At 43.4% G+C, this 16,528-nt stretch overlaps 1 protein-coding gene across 2 annotated transcripts in view; it reads left to right on the top strand.

Moving 5' to 3' along the window:
- Nucleotides 1-10,622: 10,622 nt before the first annotated feature.
- PAQR5 (progestin and adipoQ receptor family member 5) overlaps nt 10,623-16,528 on the top strand; it is a 109,252-nt gene continuing 103,346 nt past the window's right edge. The window contains exon 1 of one of the 2 annotated variants that reach the window (XM_072615302.1): nt 10,623-10,760. The gene's annotated coding sequence lies outside the window, so the exon portion shown is untranslated. Of the gene's footprint in view, nt 10,761-11,141; nt 11,258-16,528 lie in introns of those variants that run through there. The other variant, XM_072615320.1, reaches the window with a different exon arrangement.

The following is a 16,528-nucleotide window of genomic DNA, read 5'->3' on the forward strand; positions in this document are numbered from 1 at the left end:
GATAGATAGATAGATAGATAGATAGATAGAGAGAGAGAGAGAGAGAGAGAGAGAGAGAGAGAGAGAATCTTACCCTTTGGAATATAAACTCTAAGGGCAGGGACCATTTCATTGTTGTCTTTTTTTTTCCAGCATCTGGCATAGTGCCTGGAACCTAGCGTAATTAATTCTTATCAGTTAATTGTAGGGTGTATTCAGGGAAGACTAGAAACTCTGGTGTATTCAATATTGAGCCCTTTTCAAGGCTAGTCATACACCTTTGGTGTCTACGTGATCCACCAAACTCTCACCTGTGACTCTAAGAAGCTATAATAGCCAGCGCAGGGGCCACATCTCAGTAAACCATTTCTGCAGACAGGCTACCAGGCTGAGGGTAACTGAGGGGTCTCAGACCCTTCCGTGAGTTAACGCAATGTCTACACCAAGAATGTGAAGACTTTCTCTGGTGGAATAGGTACTGTGGAGAGGTTTGAGTTTGGTCAGGCATCGAGGATCATCCACTGCATCCTGGGTCATCACCATCATCTTAACTCTGTCTTGTCACTGGACTGAGACAACTCTGGAAGACAGAGTAAGACCAATGACTTTGTGCAGCTCTGCCTCACTTAAATCCAATTTATGCATGAATGAAAAGACATTACCTATACCATTTTACCGTTTTTACCTATCTCAAAGTGACAAAGCAGCAGATGTGGATACACTGGGTTCTATAGTCACAACCCTGCACACAGGCAGCCTAGGTAGTAGGGTCATCCTTCTTTTCACTGGAAACAGCAGTGAGATTTGGCAGCTCCCCTTTTAAGGACCTCACTGCTCACTTCCTAGTGTGAGGAAGGGGCTAGAAAAGGTACCCTAAAAATTGTCTGCTTACCCAACCCTGGCCTGTTTACTATGGCAGGTAGAGATCCCACCCTGAGATTAAAATACACACATACACACACACACAATTTCTGCAAAGATGATTTTACTCAGAATTGTAGTAGCTCACAAGAAACATGAGATGAACAAGTTTAGAGACTCCTCCTCAAATTTTCGTATGGATTATTTGCACCCAACCTGTGGTAGAGCAAACTGAGTTTGTATTGGTAGGATCACCACAGTTGAACACACTGTAACTTGACTCTAACATAATGATGTCATTTTGGTCCTTTTGGAGAACAAAGGACAGCCCCCTTCCCAACACACACACTGGTTGATTGAATGAGAGTGGTCCCAAAGGGGAAGGGAAGGGAAGGGAAGGGAAGGGAAGGGAAGGGAAGGGAAGGGAAGGGAAGGGAAGGGAAAGAAATACCTCAGGAGGCTGTGAATTCTCCATCTCTAGGGCTGGAGTAGAGGCAAGATGACTTCTTGTTGTGAATGAATTGGAAACAATGGTAGACCTGTAGTCATGTGATTTGTACTGTCAGTTTTCTCAAGTGTAAAATGAGAATAATAGCACTTACACTTCCCTTTCTCAGAGTGTTGTAAGGAAGGAGGGCACCTAAGTGTCTCCAAGGACCAAGGATCAAGGACCTTTGAGTCAGGAGGACCTGAGTTCAAATCTGGCCTCAGATGCTTATTAGCCATGTGATCTTGGGCAAGTCACTTAACCCCAATTGCCTTCAAAACAAAAAGGAATATGCGTCATAATTTTTAAGGTACTATATAAATGAACAGGTTTCAAATGCGCCAGTCATTGTTAGGAACTGAGGACATAAAGACAAAAAAGAAAGACATTTTGCTCTGGAGAAGTATGGTCCACTGGGGGAGAACGCAGACGCAAATATGTAAAACACATAGGAGGTAACTCAACAAGAAGTGGGAGGGGGTGAGCAAAGCTTCAGGAGCTGGAGAGGACAAGGACCAGAGTGGGGCATCTGAACTGACACTGGAAAGAACCCCAAGATTCCTGCTCTGTTACAAGTTAGGCTAGAATAGGGGCCCAAGGATAGATGTCAAGGGTCTGTGAGCTTGGATGAGAAGAAATTATATCTTTTTTTCACAAGCCTCTCACTGAAATTTAGTATTTCTTTCAATTATTTAAAAACATAATGCTTCATCAGATTGCCAAAGGGGTCTATGACACACACGCAAAAAGGTAAAAAATGACTAAGTTTATGTCTTTGGCCTTCAATTTGATCATCTGTAAAATGGGGATAATAACCCCTTGTCCCTCCTACTTCTTAAGGGTGTTGTCAGGATCATATGAAATAACTGGTGTGAGAACACTTTGAAAGTCTATAAAGTGCATCCATATTTAAGGTCTTCTTATTATGTAGTGGTGGCAGTAATTTTTTAAAAGTTATTTCTGGAGTTAGCAGCATTTCCTGAGCTAGCCTCATGTGCAGAAAACTTGTTGTAGATACATCAGAGGAATGCAAAGAAAGGGGTTATGGTGACATAAAATGGTCACTGCTCTTGGAGATGTAGGACCTGGGACAGAATCTGACTGGGTGACCTTAGGCAAATCATGTAACTTCTTTGGGTCTCAGTTTCTGAAACTATAAATGGGGAATAATAACACTTGCACTCTGCCTTGCAGAGCAGTTGTGAGTTGTGCAGAAATGTGAGCTTTGATTATTAAACAAAGGAAGGTGGTGGGTAGAAATCCTGTTTTTCCCTTCAAGGTGCTTAAGAAATTTAGATAATAATAGCGAGGATATACATAGAGTTTTAGGACAGCTTGGTGATGCAGTGGCTATAGTGAGGGGTCTGGAGTTATGAAAGCTCATCTTCCAAGTTCAAATCCAGCTTCAGACATTTCCTAGCTGTGTGACTGGGCAAATCAGTTAACCTTGTTTGCCTCAGTTTCCTCATCTGTAAAATGAACTAGAGAAGGAAATGGCAAATGACTCCAGTCTCTTTGCCAAGAAAATCCCCAAATAAGACCATGAAGAGGAAGTCATGACTGAATGTAGATAGAATTTAAGTTTTGAGAAGCACTTTACAAATATCTTCCCATTTCATCCTCACATAAGAAAATGACTAAAGAATGTTCACATAATAAAATTATATCTACTATTATGTGACAGAAAGTCAGAGCGGGGTTCAGAAGAAGGGGATACCCCTCCGTAACCTGTTTCCTCAGGTCAGACTGTTCTTCCTGCTGTGCCCAGAACAAACCCTGGTCATTGTGGTGATGAGCAGCCTGGGCATTCTCCCCGTGCTTCAGTTATACACATCCCTAAACCGCTGGAGCATCTCCACCTGGATATCCATCGTCTCACTCCCTAATCCTGCTCCCCTTCCCACTTGCCCATTTTTCCTTATTATCCTACCATTCTTCAGGCTCCAAACCTCTAGCTCTTTAACTCTTGCTTCTTCTTCAGTTACTCAGTCCAATCAGTGTCCAAGTCCTCCCAATCCTATCTTCTCATTGTTTCCCAAATGAGCGTCTTTGATTTCCATGAAAAATGCCAGTCTCCTAGTCCAAGGGTAGCAAACCTGCAGCCTTGAGGCCACATGTAGCCTTCTAGGTCCTTGGGTGGAGCCTTTTGACTGAATCCAAGTTTTTCAGAACAAATCTTTTTATTAAGTGGATTTGTCCTGTGCAGTTTGGATTCAGTCAAAAAGCTTTACTTGAGGACCTAGAGGGCCACATGTGGCCCTGAGGCTGCAAGTTCCCCACTCCTGTATCTAGTCCTTCATGACTTTTCCCCTGGACCACTGTGATCATCTCCTAGCTGGTCTCCCTAACCATTCTCTTCCCTCTCGAATGCATCTAATTTTGGTTCCTGCAACTGATAGTGCTCTCCCTCCCAAACTACCTTGTACTGAATAACTTTATACTTATTCTGTATGTATAAAGAGAAAAAGATCACACGAGATACTGGATAGAGACCTGTTGAAAAAACTAGGTTTGGGGCAGCCAGGTGGCACAGTAGATGGAGCACCAGTCCTGGAGGCAAGAGGACTTGAGTTCAAATTCTGTCTCAGACACTTCTTAGCTGTGTGACCCTGGGCAAGTCACTTAATTGCCTCACAGAAAAGAAAAAGAGCTAGGTTTAAGTCTGGACTATGATACATACTGACTCTGCAATTCTGAGCAAGCCACGGAACCTCTCAGCTCTCCAGGCAAGTCTCTGAGACTGTATGTCATGGAGAAAGTTTTAACGTGCATTAGTAGAGGGAATTTCCTCCCATGGGAGTTCCCTATATTCCAGTCCTTCACCTTATAGACCTTCTATACTTGTTGTCCTCCCTACTAGAATCTAAGCTTTCCTTGAAGGGAGATTGTTTCCTTCTTTATACCTGTAGCCCCAGCATCTGGCACATAGTAGGTTACACTTAACAAATATATGATTGGCTGATGCTTCCCACAGCTGCTAAAATACTCTTCTTAATATCCAGTTCTTGCTGCCTTGTCCGCTTTGCTTAAAGACTTTCAGAAGCTCCCTTCTTTGTGGAGGATAAACCACAAATTGCTTTTTCTGGGTTTTTATCCTCCAAAATCTGATCCTGACTGGTCCATTTTTTCATATTATTCCCCATTAAGAGCTCTTTGTGCCAGCTGATCCCTAGGTCTCCTAACTGTACCAGCCATCCTCTGTGCATTCTCAACAGGCTATCCCATATTTAGAATATACATATTGATATTCTCCTTATCCTTCAAAGCCCAGCTCAGCTGCCGATACCTCTCTGCAGCCTTCCCTGATGTCTCAGTTAAAAGCGATTTCTCTCATCAGACCTTATTCTCTAGAGCACTTTTGTTTAACCTACCAGGGAAAACTGCTGATCAGATACTATTCACCAACACAGAAAGGCACTAGAAAGGTCCATGCTCACCCATGTGGTTTTTCATTGGACAGACTGTGGAGCAAAGACTTTTTCATTTTGGAATCATTGTATTACTAGAGTCTGACATATGATGGATGCTTAATAAGTGATTACCTATTGATTGACTCAGGACTCAGTGGATAGAGTGCTGGGCCTGGAGTCGGGAAGACTTATCATCCTGAGCTCAAATTCAGCCTCACCCTGGGCAAGTCACTTCACCTTCATTCCCTCAGTTTCCTCATCTGAAAAATGAGCTGGAGAAGGAAATGGCAAACCACTCCAGTACCTTTGCCAAGAAAATCCCAAAAGGGGTCATGAAGAGTCAGACACAACTGAAATGACTGAATAACAATAAACTGATTGACTCCACACCCTAGTGATGCTTTCAGGTAATACCATCCTTTCTGAGGTTCTCAGAAGCTGCTACCTCTATTTTTCCTCTTGTAATTGTTCATGCTCATCTTGTTGGGTTAAAGGTGTGGTTTAACTCTTGACTTGAGCTGCCCCCCAGCCCTGGGAAAATTCTACCTTCCTCCTTTTATCTTATATTTGGTGGACCCTAATCATAAGAGCATGGCATATTGAAATCAATAACAAAAGGTTGATTTAGCTCAACATAGCCTTGTGGACTCAAAAGGAATAATAAAGTATATTAAAAGTATATTAAAACAACCAGGCTACATAACTATAGCTCTTCTCAGACCTAGGTAGCCATAACCAGTCTGTAGGCACACATACTCCAAACCAGGAGTTTTTGGACAGTGGAGTTCCTGGACAACTACTTCCTGACAGCTGCTCCCACAAGGAACTAGTCAATGTTCCCAGTTCTAGCATTAGCAACTATTCCTCCTATCCCCCACCTGCTTTTCCACTCCTGTCCTCCTACAGAGTTCATGAGGGAACACAAGGAAATGGGATCAGCTCCTGATTCCACTGTTTTCCCAACTGCAATTCTGTCAGTGGCAAAAGCCAAACCACCAGCAGAACCCTTCTGATTCTTCCCCCTGACTGTTTCTCAGCATGACTGGCTCATCTGCTAAGTGGTTTAAGTTTCTGATCAATCACTGAAATCTGTTCATCATTAATGAAATAGTGGAGAAAAATCAAGGGCAGACCAGAGAGATTCCTCCAGTCTCCACCGGTATATTTTCTTCCCTTTGCTTCTTCTCCAATGTTTATTTTGCACCAGTCCCTGGCATCTCACACCCTCTCTGTCCTAGGGTGATTTTTGGCTCTTCTCACTTGGTATCATTTTTGTGAGTTGGGTCAGCCTTAAAGTTACCAACAATTTGTCAAGTGGAACATAGATATAACACTTGTACATGAGAACATCTTTCCCCTTATCCTGTTCTACCTTATATCGGACCTATTTACATATATTTTGTATATCTCTCTGCCATTAGATTTTAAGGTTCTTGGGAGCAAGGGATTATTAACTTTTTCTTCTTTGTGTTATTACTATCTAAAACAGTGTCTTACACATAGTAGATACTTATTAGATGTTTTTAAATTTTCTCTATGACTTTGCTTAAGGTATTTCCCATGCCTGAGATTGACTTTTTCCTTACTCAAATCCTGCCCATTCTTCAAGCCCTAGCTTGGTTCCCACCTCCTACAGGAAATTTTTCCCAACCACTCATTGATCTCTCTCTTTTCTGAATTCCAATAATATAATCACAACATTTAGCACTTTGGTTCTATCCTGTCCTATATTGTTCTATTTCCTGTGTTTTAGTCTCACTTTCCCCTCTACAGTCTAACTAAACTCTTGATAGCAGGGACCATATTTTATAAATCATTTTGTACCACACACTGCCTAGTGTAAAGTGGGGCATGTAGGAGGTACTTACTGAAGGTTGACTGATTGACAATTTATGGCCCAACATTTGCTTCTGTCTATAATCAAGTCATTTTTCAGTCATGTCCAACTCTTCATTATCCCATTTGGGGTTTTCTTGGCAAAGATGCTGGTTTGCCATTTGCATCTCCAACTCATTTTACAGATGAAGAAACTGAGGTAAAAAGGGTTAAGTGACTTGCCCAGGATCACATAGCTAGTGTCTGAGATCAGATTTGAACTCAGGAATATGAGTCTGACTCCAGGCCCAGAACTCTGCACCATGGCACCACCTAGCTGCCCTGCTGATTTTAAGCCTCCTTTAAATGTGTAGGAAGCAGGCCTAAGAGTGGAGAAGACTAAGAGCTCAAGTCCTCCTCTGACATACACTGTCAGTGACCATGGGCAAGACGTTTAACTGTCAATGCCCCAGTCACAACCGACTCTCTGTGAGTTGCCAAAAAGGTCCATATATGCTTCAGGCACAGCAGAGATTCTCTACACAGATCCTCCAGAGAGATTCTCTACATTAAAGAAACCACAGGTCCAAATATAAATAAGTGAATGAATGAATAAATTAATGTAATCTTAGCATTTTCACCATGAGCTTAAAAACAGGCTTGCAGATGGGAGCTGGAAAGTGTTGCTATTTCCAGGTGGGGCACTAAGAGTCCCTGTTTATCTTGGCCAAGTGGAGTTGAGATCTTTTGGGAGTGTGGGGGTCTGTGCTGTAGCTCAGACAGGGTGGGGAGGATGGAATGGTGTTTGGATTTATCTCCGGGTGAATGTTCTGTGGGAACAGTATGCCTTATATAAAGTCATTCATCACAATCATCATCAAAATACATCGTGATAACCATTGCATTTTCTCTTTCAAAAGGCTTTCAAAGCTATTATCTTATCTGAGCTTCAGCATACCCCAGGGACATGGGCCAGGCAGCCATTCCTATTTATCCTCATTTCTGCTAAAGAGAAGCTTGGGTATGGCAGAAGGGAAGTGACATGCTAAAGGCAACTCAGTGATTTAGTGGCAGAGCTGACTTTAGAACTCAGGTCTTTGGATTTCCAGTCCATTTTATTAAACAACTGTCCAAATAGGATTCTTTATGAGGCAATTCACCACAGTCACTGTCGCCAGCCCTTTAAGATCTAACATCGCCCTGAACAAATATATAGGTATACAAAGGCACAAGACAATACTAACAAATACAACCCCAGTAGATAATATTCATAGGATAAAGGGGTTTTAGAGATGAAAGAAACCTTAAACATCATCTATTCGACCGTCCTTGTTTTACAAATAAAACTGAGGCCTGAGACAGAGAGTGAGTGACTTGTCCTGTGGTCACACAGGTAGCAACTTCAACTCTGCACTTAGTATGTTGCTTGACCAAGTCACATTTTTTCTCTAGGTCTCTTTTTTTTTTCATCTGTAAAATGAGGGAGTTGGACTCTAAGGTCCATAAATCTAGGACTTTATGTTCCTGAGTTTCATTTGATCTGCAAATTGCCATGGAAGTAGACATGAAGATCTTATGCTGTCCCCTACCTTACAGATAAGGAAACTGAGGCTCAGAAAAGTGGATATACCCAAGGTTAAGAGAAGAACCAGTACTAAAACCCAGGTCTCCTGACTTTCCTAGGGACTGAAGTTGCCACTGCACATACCACGGCAAAGAGGTAGGTAAAGAGGGTCTCCAGAGAACTAACTGGGAGGAAAAGTGAGATTGAGAAAACCAGTGTCTATTTTCCAATCAGCCCAGTAATTAAGAAGGCAAGTTTAGAAGGTTTCATCCCTTGAGATGAGATAAAAATCATTTTACAGAAGCTAGATTCTGGTGGTTTTTCTTTGACTTGTAATCTTTTTTAACTTATTTTCACTAATTTCAGTAGTTCCTGAGGGGGAGGGAAAAGGGTCTGAAGCCAATCCACCTTTATCTCCCAGGAGACTCCCTGTCAGAGGAGTATCCCAGATCTCTCTGCTAGTTAGGGTAGATAACCATGGGGCTTCTCCACATACTCCCAACAGTGACCCCTGATTCCCAGACATTGCTTCCTTTAACAAAACTTTAAAGTTTTCCTTTCCAGAGTCCTGGGAATTCTCCAGGGAGAAAATTGGGACAACCAGCCTTTTGAACATCAGACTGCCAGGGCCTGAGGCTAGGAAGCCCATTTCTATCAACGGGTCCTCAAGAGAAGAGACTTTATTTGGCTTTTCAAAATTCCAGATCCTTCTCTCCAAGGAGCTAGTGAACTAGATTGAATGTTGGTAATCCGGATCTTCTCCTGTGTTCCAGATGCCAGAAGGTCCCAGAATGGGAATCCATGGTATAGCTGAATGGGGTAAGATGAAAGAAAACACATTTGCCTTGCCTTTTTTTAAGGCACACTTCTGGGACACCTTCAGCCCCAGATCCGGTTTATTTACAGCTTTTTTCCATGCTAAGATGTTAGCTGGAGAACAGAAGGTAAGAAGGCAATCTTAGCGAACCCCACGGACAGGACGTTGCTCTTTTCCTACACTGTATTTGGGCTCTCCCCTTCCTCATCTAATATCATTTTATTCAGAATAAAGGCCATAATTTCCCCAACTTGGCTTCTAGAAAAGGGGGAGGGAATTCAGAAGGGGAAGGGGACTTGTAATAAGGAGCTACATGGATATTTGCAAGATGTTGTAAGATCTAGAACAGGAAGTTCTTAACCACAATGTGGGGGTTCATGGAAACCTTCAGCAGTCTAACGAAGCCTAAAGATCTCTTCTCAGATTAATATTTTTAAATAAAACCATGGAATTACAAAGGAAATCAACTATATTTAAAATACAGTTACCAACACATTTTAAGAAGAATTAAAAAAAAGACAACCAACGAACCTTGGGGACTCCCAGTTAGGAAACCCCGATCCCATCACACTGGGAAGACCATCTTTATGGAGGATTTATGTGCAGACTTGGAGAAGACTCACTCAGGATGGCAGGGATAGGTTGCAGACTGTGCTGTTGAAAGGAATACTCACTTACATGAGGTGTAATGCAGCAGTGGATATAGTGCCAGTCCTGGAGTCAGAAAGACCAGAGGTCAAATTTGATCTCAGCTACTTATTAGCTAAGTGGTCCTGGGCAAGTCATTTCACCCTCTTTGCCTCAGTTTCCTCCTCAGTAAAATGAGCTGGAGAAGAAAATGGCAAACCGGTCCAGGATGTTTGCCAAGAAAACCCTATGGACGGCTGGTCCAAAGGGTCACTAAAAGTGGATATGTCTAAACAACAAAAATGTGTGTATTTTCCACTGGTTTTAGAGTGTGGGAGAACTGTATTTGGAGCAATAGGCACCCACCCTACGGGCCATATCCTGTAGTTCAAAGTTCAGTCTGTACTACCATTCTGTGCCCTCTACCCCTCCTCTAGGGTCCTCAGTCTAAATCTGAAAGAAACCTTCGAGACCATCTCATTCAACGCTATTTTGAAAACAAACAAAACAACTTTTAAAATGATTACTTTTTGCAAAACCTCTCCAGTTATCCTTGCCAAGAAAACCCCAAAGGCGATCGCACAGAGTCGGGCACAGCTGAACAACCAAGTTAAGAAGATCTGTGTGAGCTGACGGAATTTGAACCGAGGACCCTGGTTCCAGCCGGGGTCCGCACACTTGTCGGGCAGCACCCCTCGGTCTGAGCGTGCTTTTCTCTCCATCCCCAGGGGCGCCAGCAGCTGGATAAGATGGGAGCCTGGCGGGAGGTCCTGGAGAGGCTCCACAGGTGGGAGCCGGGGCATGGGTGCGAGGGTGGCCCGCGGCCAAGAAGAAAAGGGAAATCCCCTCCTGCAGGGACCTTGCCAGGATAGGGGCAGTGTCCCCAAAGGTCAATGCCAATCCCTTTCGCCTCCCCCATCCCCAATCCCGATGCGGCCTCGGGAAAAAGGGCGAGCTGGACCTTCCCGCTGCCCTGGCCGACCCGCCCGGCTCAGCTCCTCCCTCGGCCGGCGGGGGCGGAGACGGCCCCGGCTGGAGCAGCCCGGCCGGGCCGGGGCAGGTGCCGCGCAGTCTGTCCAGGAGAGGGGAGGTCGGGCTGTGGCCGGAGTCGCTGGGGATCGGGGAGGGTGTGGACGCCTAGGCAGCCCCAGCCGCCGACCCTTCGTTCTGCTTCCCGCTCCCACGCCCGGACGAGCCCAGGTAAGGGAGCAGCCGCAGGGACGCCCTCCTCTCCTCCCGGCCCCTTTCGCGGGGGCCGAGGCTCTCCTTCCTGCGCCCCCCTCCGCGGACTCCCCCTCTCTTGCCCCACTCGATAGCTTCCTGGGCCTTGGTTTCCTCCTCTGTCATAAGGCGTTGGATATGTGTACGCTGTCTTTCCTGCTGTAGCAGTCTCCCCGCCACACGCTCCCTCTGGCCACGCGTGTCCCCACCCCTGACTCCTAGCCGCACACCAACTGTGCCCCCTTAGCCTCTCCGCCCCCTCCACTGCGCCCTCAACTCCCCTTGCGCCCCATTCTGGGTGCTCGGCTATTGGACCCTGCCAATTCTCGCTGCACAGACTTGCCAAGAAACTTAGCTATCCCAGCCAAGTTGTGCCAGGACCCCATCTCTACACTTTACACACCCTCTCCTTACCCGCGGAACCCTATGATAAACGCTACGGTGGAGCGCTCGAGCCCCCAGCATTGAAGAAGGAGGTAAAGGGCAGGAAGAAATGCCACTGACTTTCTTTGAATTCGTTTGATTGATCTCTCCCCACCCACCCCCATTGTCCCTAGCCTTGTATCCTTGACAGGTAACTGAGACAAATGCTATTTCTTAGGCGATGTTCTGTGTTTGTTGTCTTGTTCCGTTCGGATCTCCATTAAGTCTGATTGTGCAAGGCTGATAAAGATTTCCCTAGGAATATGACGAGAGAGTCACTAAACACTAGGGAAGAGGGGGTGTCTTGGTCTCAAGGGATACCAGTGCTCCTTCGGGTCTTGGTCCAGAGACAAACTGAAGTTTCATTGGGTTACCCACGGGTTTGTGATTTCTTTGAGAAAAGGGACATTGTAGGGATCAGATAAGGTTCCATTGGTAATAGCTGACTATGTTTATGTTTATCTATATTATCTCACTTGAGCAGAACACCAGCTTTGCCAGGTGGGCAGTGCAAATATTGTGACCATTTTGCAGATAAGGAAATTGGGGTCCGAAAAAAGTCAAGTTTGTTGCACAAGGTCATACAATCAGTAAGTAACCAAGTTGTATTAAATAGAATAAATGGCTTTCCCATCCAGACTGGGACTGGGGGGACAGGGATAGAGACCTCTTCTGTGATTTCCCTGATATAGGGAAGGAAACCTGCCATAGTAATGGCAGCCTCTCCACAACTTCTACCGTCTTAGAGCATTTCCTAGAGCGCTGAGAGAAGTGACTTGGCCAGTATTATAGCCAGTATGTGCAGAAGTCTGGACTTAAACCAGGCCTTTCTGGTTTTGAGGTTGCCCTCTGTCCTCTATCTTTCAGATTAAATTGGGGAGAGACAGGGAAAACTTGATTAAAGAAATGGCCTCTAAGCCATCCATAGAAAGGAGAAGGAAAGAGAAGCTGGAGCCTGTAGGATAGATTTTTGAGTCTTAGATGCAAGTGTTCCAGATCTACTTGGTTTGTGTTGGAAGCTTTCTCCCTTTTGTGAGTAGATGTGTCCTTCCACAGCTCTCCCCCAGCTTCAAGTCATAATGAAGATGCCACCTTCTTCAGGTGCCTTAATTCTGCTGCCTTCCCTTGGCTGATGATTTCCTATTTATCATCTCTATGGCTGTTTGTACGTAGTTGCATTGTAAGTTTCAGGGTTCCCTTAGAGCAAGAACTGTCTTTTGGCTTCGTCTCCCCAGCATTTAGCACATAATAGGTGCTTAATAAATGTTTACTGACTGACATTTTAAAAATAATGGTCTGGAGCTGTGTAAATGGTTTCAGGGAACTCCAAGTAAGGAAATCCCCTCTGCAACTTTTCTACAGTTTCCCATCTTGGAAAGTTGTTGGGGATCCTAAGGGATTAAATGACTTGCCGAATCATAAAAGCAGTATATGTCAGAGGCAGGACTGGAACCCAGATACTCCTGACTCCAAGGCTAGTTTCTGTATCCACACTCCCTCAAAAATTTAGAAAGTGCTTTGGTTATAACTCTGGAGGCGGGCAGTACAAGTATCATTGTCCTCATTTTAAAAAATAGGAAACTGAGGCTCCAGGAGGCTAGTAAGTATCAGAACTGGACTTCAGTTACAGCCTTTTGACTCGAACAGTAGTGGGTCTTTCTGCTTCACTGGAATATCTTAGCTCACCTTTGTGGGGGCATGGTCTTCCTATCAGAAATAGAACTTTAGAATTCTTACGATTCTTTTCTAGTCGGTTTCCTTATTCCTTGGTATAGTGGAGAGAACATGGGATTCAGAGTCAGAAGACCTGTTCTGGAGTCTGAAGACCTCCACCATGTGATGGCTGTGTAACCTTGGGCAAGTCAATTCAGTTCTCTGGGACTCAGTTTCCTTCCCTGCAAAATTAGGTATTTGGACTAGATGACTTTTATTTCCTTTCTAACTCTAAGACCTATGATTCTATGTTAAGTTCACAGGCAGGGAATGGGAAACAGGGGCTTTCTTGAAAAATAAGTCTGTTTTTAATGAAGTGCAGGGGAAGGGAGGAAGCATTTATTAAACACCTACGTATATACCATACATTATGATAAGTACTTTATAATTACTTTCTCAGTTGATCCTCACAATAATCCTGGGAGATAAATGCTATTATAGATCCCCATTTTACCAGGGAGTAAACAGAGTCAGATAAGTTATGTGCCTTGCTCAGGGTTTTAGAGATATCAAGTGCCTGATTTGAACTGAGGTCTTCCTGACTCCTGGCCCCGGGGCTCTACCCACTGCACCATCCAGAGGCAAAGGATAGCTAACTGCACCAATGAGCACCTTAACGTTCTTCCCCAGTTGCAGGAGGATTTGTGGGGCAGCCTTCCTGCTGACTAGTATCATTTCCTTCACATCTCATTTCATTTTATCCCCAAACCATTTTTTGACGGCAGACAAAGGTAGGCATCACTGGATTTCAGAGGACTGAAATAATTCACTCAAAGCCAATCAGTTAGTAAGCTCTGGAGTTAGCCTTGAGAAGATACCAGAGAAGGCAAGAGCATTAGGGACCCTTTGCCTTTCTACTTATTCATGTCCTGTTGGCCCTTGAGGGTATAATTCTTTTATTTTGAGCCATTGCAGTTAATAGGATTCAACAAACCTACTCTGAGTCCAGGTGCTGGAGTCATGGATACAAAATTAGACATACTTCCCATTCTCAAGGAGCTTACAATCTAATTTGTTTTAATGGTTCAGTGCATTATTTATTTATTTTTAACATTCTTTTATTTTTAAATTTTGAATTCTAAATTTTCTCCCTCCCTCCCACACCCTCCCACCCCCACTGACAAGACAAAGCAATCTGATCTCATGTAGACCTGAAATCATGCAAAACGTATTTCAGTATTTTTTTAAAAGTGTGAAAAATAAAGTAGAAAATTATACTTCAGTTTGCACTGAGTTTATCAGTTCTCTGTGTGGAGGTGAATAGTAATCTTTCCTCATGAATCATTTGGAATTGTCCTGGATCACTGTATAGATTAGAGTAGGCAAGTCTTTCAGTTGATTATCATAACAACACTGTTGTTACTGTGCACAATGATCTCCTAGCTCTCGCTTCACTTTGCATCAGCTCATATAGTTCTTGCCATGTTTTTCTGAAAGCACCTCCCTTATTATTTCTTCTAGCATAATAGTATTCCATCAGTCATATGTCACAACTTGTTCAGCCATTCCCCAACGGATGAACATCTCCTTGATTTCCAATTCTCTGCCACCACACAAAAAGAGCTGCTATAAATATTTTTTGTAAATGTAGGTCCTTTTCCTTTTCTTTGATTTCTTTGAGGTACAGACCTAGCAGTGGTATTGCTAGGTCAAAGGATCTACACAGTTTTATAGCCCTTTAAAGTATAGTTCCAAATTTTCTCCAGAATGGTTGAGCTAGTTCAGTACTCCACCAGTAGTTCACCAGTGTACCTATTTTCCCTTCATCTCCTCCCACATTTGTCATTTCTAATAGGTTTGAGGTGATACCAGGGTTGTTTTAATTTGCATTTCTTTAGTCAATAGTGATTTAGAGCATTTTTTCATGTGATTGTAGATAGCTTTGATTAGTTTGTCTGAAAACTGCTTGTTCATATCCTTTGACAATTTGCTAATTGAGAAATGACTTGTATTTTTATAAATCTGACTCAGTTCTATACTCTGTACATATTTGAGAAATGAGCTCTTTATCAGAGAAATTTGCTGTGAAATTTTTGATGTGATTTCGTTGTCTACAATACCTTTTAGCAAAATGTACTTTCCCTGATTATCTCTATTAATTAGGTCTATTTTTGCTTTTACTTTGTCTGAGGTCATGATTGCTACCACTTACTACAATCTAATTTAATGTCCTAGGACGTAGTGGAAGGGTATCATAGAGTTAGAGCTGGAATGGACTTTACAAGTCAACCTGTAGTCCTATCTGCCCAATTTTTTTTTCAGATGGATAGACTGAGGTGCAGAGAAGTGAGGTGTCTTGCCAAAGGCACAAAGACTGTGAATGACAGAACCTAAATCCTTTCATTCCAAATTGAAGACCTTTTCCATTGTGTCCCATTGTCATGTTTTACCGTATCTTTCTCTTCTATACACAGTGACACCTAGCACTGTGCTCAGCACTAATATTTCCTGATTCGTAATCCTTATTGATGACCTAAATGATTATCCCTAGGGGAAGAAAAATTGCTGGACCAGTTGTTGCAAGTGTATCCTGCAACGTCTATAGTAATTTCAAAACAATAAGACAGTTGCCCTCTGTGGCTTCTTGACAAGTCTACCTGTACCTCCAGGTGATTACCTACCTGTCTAGACTGGTGGAGAAGCTAGACTTTATATTCTGTGCTCTCTGCCCTCAGGGGAGATAGGAGTGATGAAATTCTTGAAAGGGACTCTTCCATCTGGATTTATAAGTGACCTCTAGAAAATGCCAAGGGAAGCTATGGGGGCAGGTTTACTAAACCAGGCCATCAGAGAGTGGCAGAGAGAGATGATGGAGGGGGCTGTGAAGTGCAAAGTGAGGTCTCTTCTGGTAAGTTCTGGGAGCCATTGAAGGTGTCAGCCTGAAATGGGGCCACCTCTCTCTTACTTGGATATAGTTGGCAAATTCAAGAAGCTCCCTTTAGTAATAACCACTATTACGGACAGAGTGCTTCTGTTTAGAAAATATATTCTTCACATCTGAGCTGTGAGGTAAGCAAGGATCATTATCCCCATTTTACAGCTAAGGAAACTGATTTAAATAGGATGAGTGACTTCCCCACAACGGATCATTAAGTGGTAGAGCCAAGATTCCTGCCGGCCTTCTGACTCTCAAGTCCAATATCTTTCCATTACACCACCCTTAAGTAAAGTACAATGTACTTTAAGTACATGAGTACTTAAATAAAGTACAATGTAAGCCATTCAATTAGACCTGAAAAACCCTGCCCCCCTCTTTTACTCCGTATCTTTGGATAACACAGACTTCCATTACGCCCTTCCATGCACTCAGTAATGCAGCCATACAACCTACAAACCCAGCCCTCCATTTCTCATCTTCTGCCCTTTGAATTTGCTGTTCGCCAAGCCTGGAATACACTGCCTTGTCACTGCTGCTTCTAGGAATCTTTTATTTTCTTTAAGGCTCAACTCAGGGGTCACCTTTTCCTGATTCTCATAGCTGAGAACCCATTGCCTCCCCGAAGTACCTGTGTACATGTGGTATTGATTTATACAAAGGGAATAAGCGTTTATCTAGTATCCCCAGTGTACCAGGCGCTGTGCTAGGAGATTTATGAATATTATCTCATTTG

This window comes from Notamacropus eugenii, chromosome 1 (genome assembly GCF_028372415.1).
Source record: "Notamacropus eugenii isolate mMacEug1 chromosome 1, mMacEug1.pri_v2, whole genome shotgun sequence".
In the NCBI taxonomy this organism is placed as follows: Eukaryota; Metazoa; Chordata; class Mammalia; order Diprotodontia; family Macropodidae; genus Notamacropus; species Notamacropus eugenii.